The sequence below is a fragment of the Tiliqua scincoides genome, chromosome 7, assembly GCF_035046505.1.
Source record: "Tiliqua scincoides isolate rTilSci1 chromosome 7, rTilSci1.hap2, whole genome shotgun sequence".
Taxonomy (NCBI): Eukaryota; Metazoa; Chordata; class Lepidosauria; order Squamata; family Scincidae; genus Tiliqua; species Tiliqua scincoides.
This window is the reverse complement of record NC_089827.1, coordinates 74,967,550-74,977,049: the sequence shown is the minus strand read 5'-3', so window position 1 is coordinate 74,977,049 and position 9,500 is coordinate 74,967,550.

The window sequence follows — 9,500 nt, the reverse complement described above, 5'->3', positions numbered from 1 at the left end:
GGCAGAGAAGGACTGAGGGGAGACTTCAGGGGACAATCGGGCTTTGTCCCAACCTCAGGCGTGCAGCTCCTCAGCTGCCCGGGTGGGAAGTCTCGGGGCTGGAGGACATCATCCTGGAGAGGAGGGAAACAATCCCCTAGGGGGGACCCCTTCTCCAGGGGATGGGCCTGTATCCAAAGGCACTCAGGATACTCCTCGGCAGGAGGGGGGTCAGGGGCTTCTTGTAGTGGGGGATTCGATTATCAGAATCATAGAGAGGGGGGTTTGCGACTGATGTGAGGACCGCATGGCGACTTGCCTGCCTGGTGTGAAGGTTGCGGACATCACTTCTTGTCTAGACAGGCTGGTAGACAGTGCTGGGGAGGAGGTAGCAGTTGTGGTGCATGTCGGCACTAACAACGTGGCCAAGTGTAGCCAGGAGGTCCAGGAGGCCAAATTTAGGCTATTTGGTAGGAAACTGAAAGCCAGGACCTCAAAGGTAGCGTTCTCGGAAGTGCTACCTGTTCCACGCGCAGGGCCAGCTAGGCAGAGATCAGGGGTCTCAATGCTTGGATGAGACGGTGGTGTAGGGAGGAGGGGTTTAGATTCATTAGGCACTGGGGAACGTTTTGGGACAAGCAGGGCCTGTACAAGAGGGACGGGCTCCATTTGAACCAGAATGGAACCAGACTGCTGGCGCATAACATTAAAAAAAATGGCAGAGCAGCTTTTAAACTGACCCCTAGGGGAAAGCCGACAGGAGCTGAGGGGTATCCAGATTGGAACCCCTATGGGACAAGGATGGGGAGGTTAGAGAACAACAAGGTAAAGGCAGAGTAGGTGAAGAAATTGGGAATGGTAGCATGATGGGATGTGATAGACGGTTTGGCACAGTGAGAGGATGCGGGGACAAAGGACGAATAAGCAGCGCATCCTGGGGCATTCCATGTACAAATGCTTTTATGCAAATGCCTGAAGTCTCCGAGCAAAGATGGGAGAACTGGAATGTCTGGTGACAAGGGAAAATATTGACATAGTGGGCATAACGGAAACCTGGTGGAATGCGGAAAATCAGTGGGATACCGCAATCCCGGGCTATAAACTCTACAGGAGGGACAGGGAGGGGCATGTTGGAGGTGGGGTGGCCATTTATGTTAAGGAAGGGATAGAATCCAGCAAAGTAGAGATTGAAGGTGGGCCTGATTCCACCATAGAATCTCTGTGGGTTAAATTAGCAGGCCTGTGGAGCGATGTAATACTGGGGGCGTACTATCATCCTCCAGACCAGAAACCGGAAGGGGGCCTTGAAATGAGGAAACGGATCAGGGAGGTGACAAGGAGGGACAGGGTTGTAATCATGGGGGACTTCAATTATCCTCACATTGACTGGGCCAATTTGTGTTCTGGTCATGAAAAGGAGACCGGATTCCTTGACATGCTAAATGACTGTGCCTTAGAGCAGCTAGTCACGGAGCTCACCAGAGGACAGGTGACTCTGGATTTAATATTGTGCAGTACTCAGGACCTGGTTAAAGATGTCAATGTTACGGAGCCATTGGGGAACAGTGATCATGCTGCGATCCGTTTTGACATGCACATCGGGGGAAGAATACCGGGCAAATCTCTCACAAAAACGCTTGACTTCCGATGAGCGGACTTCCCTCAAATGAGGAGGCTGGTTAGAAGGAGGTTGAAAGGGAAGGTAAAAAGAGTCCAGTCTCTACAGAGAGCATGGAGGTTGCTCAAATCAACAGTAACAGAGGCCTAGCAGAAGTGTATACTGCAAAGGAAGAAGGGCTCGACTAAGTCCAGGAGGGTACCTGCATGGCTAACCAGCCAATTTAGAGAGGCTGTAAAGGGCAAGGAAGCTTCCTTCCGTAAATGGAAGTCTTGTCAATAAAAAGGAACATAAATTGTGGCAAAAGAAAGATAAGAAGGTGTTACTGGAGACCAAGAGAGACTATGCGGAACACATGGCCAGCAGCATTAAGGGGGATAATAAAAGTTTCTTCAAATATGTTAGAAGCAGGAAACCTGCCAGAGATGTGGTTGGCCCTCTGGAAGGTCAGGGAGGGAAAGGGGAGATAAAAGGAGACTTAGAGATGGCAGAGAAATTGAATGAGTTCTTTGCATCTGTCTTCACGGCAGAAGACCTCGGGCAGATACCGCTGCCCGAACGGCCGCTCTTGACCAAGGAATTAATTCAGATAGAGGTTAAAAGAGAAGATGTTTCGGACCTCATTGATAAATGAAAGATCAATAAGTCATCAGGCCCTGATGGCATCCACCCAAGAGTTATTAAGGAACTGAAGAATGAAGTTGCAGATCTCTTGACTAAAATATGCAACTTGTCCCTCAAAACAGCCACAGTGCCAGAGGATTGGAGGATAGCAAATGTCATGCCAATCTTTAAAAAGGGAAAGAGGGGGGACCCTGGAAACTATAGGCCGGTCAGCCTAACATCTATACCGGGTAAGATGGTGGAATGCCTCATCAAAGATAGAATCTCAAAACACATAGACGAACAGGCCTTGCTGAGGGAGAATCAGCATGGCTTCTGTAAGGGTAAGTCTTGCCTCACAAACTTTTTAGAATTATTTGAAAAGGTCAACAGGCATGTGGTTGCGGAAGAACCCATTGACATTATATATCTTGACTTTCAGAAGGCGTTCAACAGGGTCCCTCACCAAAGGCTACTGAAAAAACTCCACAGTCAGGCAGGTCCTCTCCTGGACTGAGACCTGGTTGAAGACCAGGAAACAGAGAGTGGGTGTCAATGGGCAATTTTCACAATGGAGAGAGGTGAATAGCGGTGCGCCCCAAGGATCTGTCCTGGGACCGGTGCTTTTCAACCTCTTCATAAATGACCTGGAGACAGGGGTGAGCAGTGAGGTGGCAAAGTTTGCAGATGACACCAAACTTTTCCGAGTGGTGAAGACCAGAAGTGATTGTGAGGAGCTCCAGAAGGATCTCTCCAGACTGGCAGAATGTGCAGCAAAATGGCAGATGCGCTTCAATGTAAGTAAGTGTAAAGTCATGCGCATTGGGGCAAAAAATCAAAACTTCACATATAGTCTGATGGGTTCTGAGCTGTCTGTGACAGATCAGGAGAGAGATCTTGGGGTGGTGGTGGACAGGTCGATGAAAGTGTCGACCCAATGTGTAGCGGCAGTGAAGAAGGCCAATTCTATGCGGGGGATCTTTAGAAAAGGTATTGAAAATAAAACAGCTAATATAATGCCATTGTACAAATTGATGGTAAGGCCACACCTGGAGTATTGTGTCCGGTTCTGGTCGCTGCATCTCAAAAAGGATATAGTGGAAATGGAAAAGGTGCAAAAGAGAGCAACTAAGATGTTTGCTGGGCTGGGCACCTTCCTTATGAGAAAAGGCTATAGCATTTGGGCCTCTTCAGCCTGGAAAAGAGACGCCTGAGGGAGGTCATGATTAAGACATACAAAATTATGCATCGGAAGGATAAAGTGGATAGAGAGATACTCTTTACACTCTCACATAACACCAGAACCAGGGGACATCCACTAAAATTGAGTGTTGGGAGAGTTGGGACAAACAAAAGAAAATAGTTCTTTACTCAGCGTGTGGTTGGTCTGTGGAACTCCTTGCCACAGGATGTGGTGACAGCATCTGGCCTGGATGCCTTTAAAAGGGGATTGGACAAGTTTCTGGAGGAAAAATCCATTATGGGTTATAATCCATGATGTGTATGTGCAGCCTCCTGATTTTAGAAATGGGCTCTGTCAGAATGCCAATGCAAGGGAGGGCACCAGGATGAGGTCTCTTGTTATCTGGTGTGCTCCCTGGGGCATTTGGTGGGCCGCTGTGAAATACAGGAAGCTGGACTAGATTGGCCTATGGCCTGATCCAGTGGGGCTGTTCTTAAGTTCTTATGCCTCCCCACCCACTGCATGTCCCTGGACCCGGGGCTTTGGATTAGCTTCCCCTGCACTAGTTTAAATTTTCTTCTTTGATTCCATCTTTTACATGTTCCTAAGATCATATGATCTTATCTTTTTAATCATCTGGTGACAGTAGATATAGAAGTTTCCAGGAGCTTGATCTCAGTCTAAAAAGTGGATATGTTCTTTTACTGCTATTTCTATTTATCACCGGAAGGTTTATGCCTTTATTTCACTTTGGCTGCAATAATTTAATTATATTGCTACTCTAAATGAGACCTCCTTTGGCACCAGAACCTGTATTCTGCAGAGGAATAAATCAGAGCTGAATCTTTTATATAACATGCAGTATTGTGATCCCTAGAAAATCATTATCTCTCTATTCTGCTGCGAAGAGAAATGGAGACAATCAACAAAAATTCACTGAACATCATTATCATTTATTCCTTTCATTAATGTTATCATTTCCCCTTAGCAATGTGCAGTGCTTGTCACTTGATGGAGTCATGATAGGAGCTCTTCCACTCTTTCTCATTAAGGAATGGCCTGTCTATTTAGGGAGACTTGTGCTTAATAACAAATCATTTCCCTAGGTTATATAGAGAAACGGTTCTCTAGATAATAATGTCCTTAACACTCCTCCCCAATTCAGAGCTACTTTGAATCAGTCACTGTTGTTTCAACATTTCAGAATCTGCTCTGATACATTTCAGAGGAAGATCTGAGCTGATCTATAGTACTTAAGAACGTATCCCAGGTTAAGGGTTCCAGAAGTGATGCTAGGAATGCTTTAATCTGGAACACTTCACTTCTGATTGTTAGTATACAATAATAGAAATTAGATATAATTTCAGATATAATGTATAACTCTAGAGATTATAATTTTTTTCATATGACTTAATTAATTTTTTCACTTACAATCAGTAAAATATACCAAATCAATATTTGGCTACCACATATCCCAAAGCATACTGGAAAAGCACACGGTTGTCACGGCAGCATTGAAATCCTGAGCAAAGTCAAACCTAACATAGGAGTCTTGGTCTTAATGTTGGAAGCCGGCCTCCCAAGGTACCAAAAGCCAAGGGCCCTTTACCAAAACCAGTACCAGCTCTGGCAAGATTTTGGATGGAGGGAAGTGACACACCAACAGAATCCCTATTCAGTTGTATGCTCAACACCAACTACCAACGCTTGAAATTAGAACTCTGCAGAATTAGAAACTTAAGAACCTAAGAAGAGCCCTGCTGGATCAGGCCAAAGGCCCTTCTAGTCCAGCTTCCTGTATCTCACAATGGCCCACCAGATGCTTCAGGAGACACACAAGACAACAGGAGACCTGCATCCTGGTGCCCTCCCTTGCATCTGGAGTGGGAGATGGAACTCTGATAGGTCACAATGGCCTTATGTGGTGGCAGACAGACGGGCACAGCACAGCAATAACTTCCTGCCCATCTCCTCCTGAAACTGGTTTTAAACTGGAATGGTAGTTCTTGTTGCCACCACCCAAACCTAGAGAATCCAGACAGAAGGGCGACAATTTGGGAAAAACCTCTCTTCCAGATCGACAGAGTGTCCCAAAATCCAGGGAGCCCTGAAAATTAGACCTCAGTAGAAGGTACTTGGGATCAAATCCCACTGAATATTATGGTACTCACTTCTGACTCAGACAGAACATACTTTGGCTCAGATAGTACGTGTATATTGCATTCAGCCAAGACAAAAATGAATGGTACAATGATGAAATGAGTATGTTGTGCATAGGAGCATGTGATACTTTTTCATTTAACAGGCTTCCTTTTAAATTGTTTTTAAACACAGCATAGGTCCTTTGAAGATCCTTTGAAGGCCTCTGTAAACTCAATAAGGGCTGTTTTTCAATTTGCAGACAGAGCATAATATCCCTCATGGCCAGTAGGAAGTGTAATCTGCAATTCAATGAACACTGGGGAGTAGCCCACTGAAAACTTAGAACTTACTTCTGAGTAAACACAGAATTGCACTATTAGAGTGACAGGAGGAGCATGGTCTGTGCTTCCTTGTTAATGTGATTATGAAACAGGAAAAATACATGGAGCAATATTATATTATAATTGGATGTCTGATTTTTTTCTTTGTATGGGCCTTGTACTGAAGAGCTCTTATCATTGAGTGCCTGACCACTCCAGTTAACCCATTTCTGCTCAGCCCACAGGCGTACACGTCTGATCCCTGTTGCATATATGCAATGTTGGGCCTAAATGGCTTAATGCATTTGAAATGAGAGGCGTTCCATGAGTGGGCAATGGATCACTAAGGGTCAAACTAGATATTGCGCAGAATGTGTATCAAGGAAAGATAGCTATTTGCTTTAAACAACATCTAGGAGGACTACAAAATGGGGCAGAATCACAGTGGAAGAGGGGGCCTTAAGACTTTGCTCTCACCATGGTTCCAATTGTGTCCCATGCTATTTTATGAGAAGAAAAAAGCTTATCTTAGCTTTCAGTTGACTTTTCATGGGCCCTACCTCCCCACCTTCTGTTCCATTTTGTGGCCCCGCCGCTACTGTTTAAAAGATAAAAACCAACCCCACCATTCCACCCAGTTTCTTATTGTTAGAAATGTTATTTGTAATTTTATCCAATATTAATTTATTCCAAGGGATTATAAAGTGGCGTCCACTTGCACCCCGAGTTGCTTACTCAGAGATTCTGGTGGTGCTTATAAGTTCTACATTGTTCAATGTTTTATATTTGTTAGCTTCCTTGAGACTCTTCTTGTATACCTCTGCCTGGTTATTCGAAATATATTTAAACAATGCTACTACAATAGAAAAAGTTGAAGGCATGGACCAGTGGCATAGCTAGAGGGGGTGCAAAGAACTAGTTTTGCAGGGAGCCTCACCATGGTGTGCGAGTGGCCCCTCCCCTCCCAAGCATAAGCCTTTGTTTGGCTCCCCCCACCCATAATGGCACGAAAGGGGAGGATAAGGGGACTGCTTATGTGCCACGGAGAGGCTCCTTGCAAAACTAGTGCTTCGCACCCCCTCTAGCTATGCTACTGCCATGGACAAGTGCCAAGGCAACACAGTCTGAATCTGTTTAGTGTCAATAAATATAGATCTACATTTTCCTGAGTCACTTTTGGGGTCAGCAATTTGTTTTTAACTAGTCAGCACGTAACTCAGAAAAGTTGTTACAAAGTGTATGGAAAACATGATATTACAGAGTAAGATAAATAAGAATCCCCCCAACCCACAGTGATAACGCAACCTATGTATGTCTACTTAGAGGTAAATTCCATTAAGTTGAATGGAACGTGCCCCCATGTAAATGTGTATAGGATTTCAGCCTGAATCGGGTTGTTGTTATTATTATTATACTTTATTTTTACCCCCCCTTTCTTCCCGAAGGGACTCAAGACGGCTTACAAAACAAGGTTAAAACACATTAAAAACATAGTTTAAAACAGATAAAAAATAACATATTGTAACATATTGTAAAAACAGTAGTCAGATAAAAACTAGTCAGATAAGAGCATAGCGCAGCACATTAAAAAAGGATCAGGCATGTAAACAGATGATTAAAAAAATATTAAGAGATGTTAAGAGATGTTAAAAAGGCCAGGAACTCAGAAGGCTTGTCTAAACAGAAGGGTCTTCAGGTTTCGCCAAAAAGTTTCAAGAGAGGGAGCAGTTCTTAAGTCAAGGGGAAGGGAATTCCATAGTGTTGGTGTCACTACTGAGAAGGCACTATTTCTTGCCGCTGCCCCACGTACCTCCCTAGGCTGCGGCACTTGTAAAAAGGCCTTCTCTGATGACCTAAGAGGATGGGCCAGATTGCACGGGAGTAGGCGGTCTCTGAGATACCCTGGCCCAGAGCAGTATAGGGCTTTAAAGTTCAAAACCAGCACCTTGAATTGGGCCCGGAAACAAATGGGCAGCCAGCCAATGGTTATTTTGTATTAATCTAGTCTGTTATTTCTTGACAAACAGAGCAACCCTATACGTGTTTACTTCTGAGTCCACTATATTCATTGGGACCTGTACCCAGGTAACTGTGGATAGGATTGCAGCTTAAGATTGTGGAGCACATTTTCTTAGAAGCAGAGGCTATACGAGGGCAGAGCCTGAGGGGCACTTGCCCCGGGCCTTATGTCAAGGGGGGCACATGACTGTATTGCGCTGCTTACGGTTTTCCCAGAGAAGGGGTGCTCACTATGGTGATTTCATGTCATTTCTTCTGCTCAGTGGTGCTCCCTTCAAGTGGTGCTCCTTCAAGGGGGAACCTCCACAGGAGAAGAAATGGGGGGGGGGTGTGAAGCTGCCAGCACCTCCTCCTCCAGGGAGAAACCAGAAGTGATCTCGCACTGTCATGTGACGTCATACGGTCACAGCCCTGGATGCCAGAGCTTCTAGGTATGCCTCTGCTTAGAAGCAAGTGTGTCCAAAATGGATGGGACTTCAAGAAAACATATTCAGACATAAGATAATACTATTTGTTAAGCACCAAAAATAAATAGTACTGGACAGAAAATAAAAGAAGATAGACTTCTCCCAGAAAGATTTATAATTCCCACACACACACGCACCCCTTTATCTTGCCACTACAGTGTCCTTCAAGATGGCTTACAGAAGCAATTAAAAAGAAATGGTCTAAGAGTAAACATTGCAAATCAACAGCAGTTGCAGCAGGTCAAGATTAATTTCAATCAAAAAAGTTAGCACTGTAACCAAACTAACTACTAATAAAACCACAGTCTTAATTTAATGAAACATACCTGTACAGTATAAGTTGTAGTGGATCAGGGATGCAAGATGATCTTGAAACTACAAAAGTACCTTGGAAACATGTCACCTCCTTTCCCCCTCCCTGCCACTCTTGGTCGAAGTTTTCACCACCCTTAACGCAGTGAATGAAATGCACTCCCGGCCATTTCTGATCTGTCTGTAGCTACTGTACACTTAACTTTTAATTAGCTGCTCTGCTTACAGTGTGGTATACTATTTTGGTATATCTTTGCTAAAGTTGTCCAACCGGCTTGATCTGCCAGAGTTAATTTCAGAGTGCTTCGTTTCTCCCACTGGCCCTAAAGTATTTTGTAGTGTTGTAGAAAGAATATTTGAAGGTATTCCACACTTTGAGATATTCCATTCCTCAAAGAATATTTGAAGACAACCACACTGGTGATTTCTTACTCTCTGTGCCTCTGAGTACCATAACTAGACCTTTCTCTGTGTATGGTGATGCCATTTAAAAGGGAAGTGGTGCTCACTGACAGTTGTGATTGTGGCATCAGGTATCTGTTGGCTTACTGTAGCGGTTAACTTTGTCAACTTTTGGGGGTGGAATGCTGGCAGTGCGGAGCTCGGTCATTATTGACTGGAGGGGGACAACAACAATATCCTTTGGTGGCTGTATTATATTGAGAGTATGAGATTGGATACACCTATAAATGGGGAGAAGAGGAGGAATGCATTTCAGATCCCACAGAAGAAATTGAGGTGGGATGAGCCTAGGGTTGTTTACACACACAATGCTAAAGCAAGTTGGAATTTTGCTGGGGGGCAGTGGGGGTGGTGTGGGAGGAGGACTATTGAGTTCAAGCTTATAGGCTTCCAGG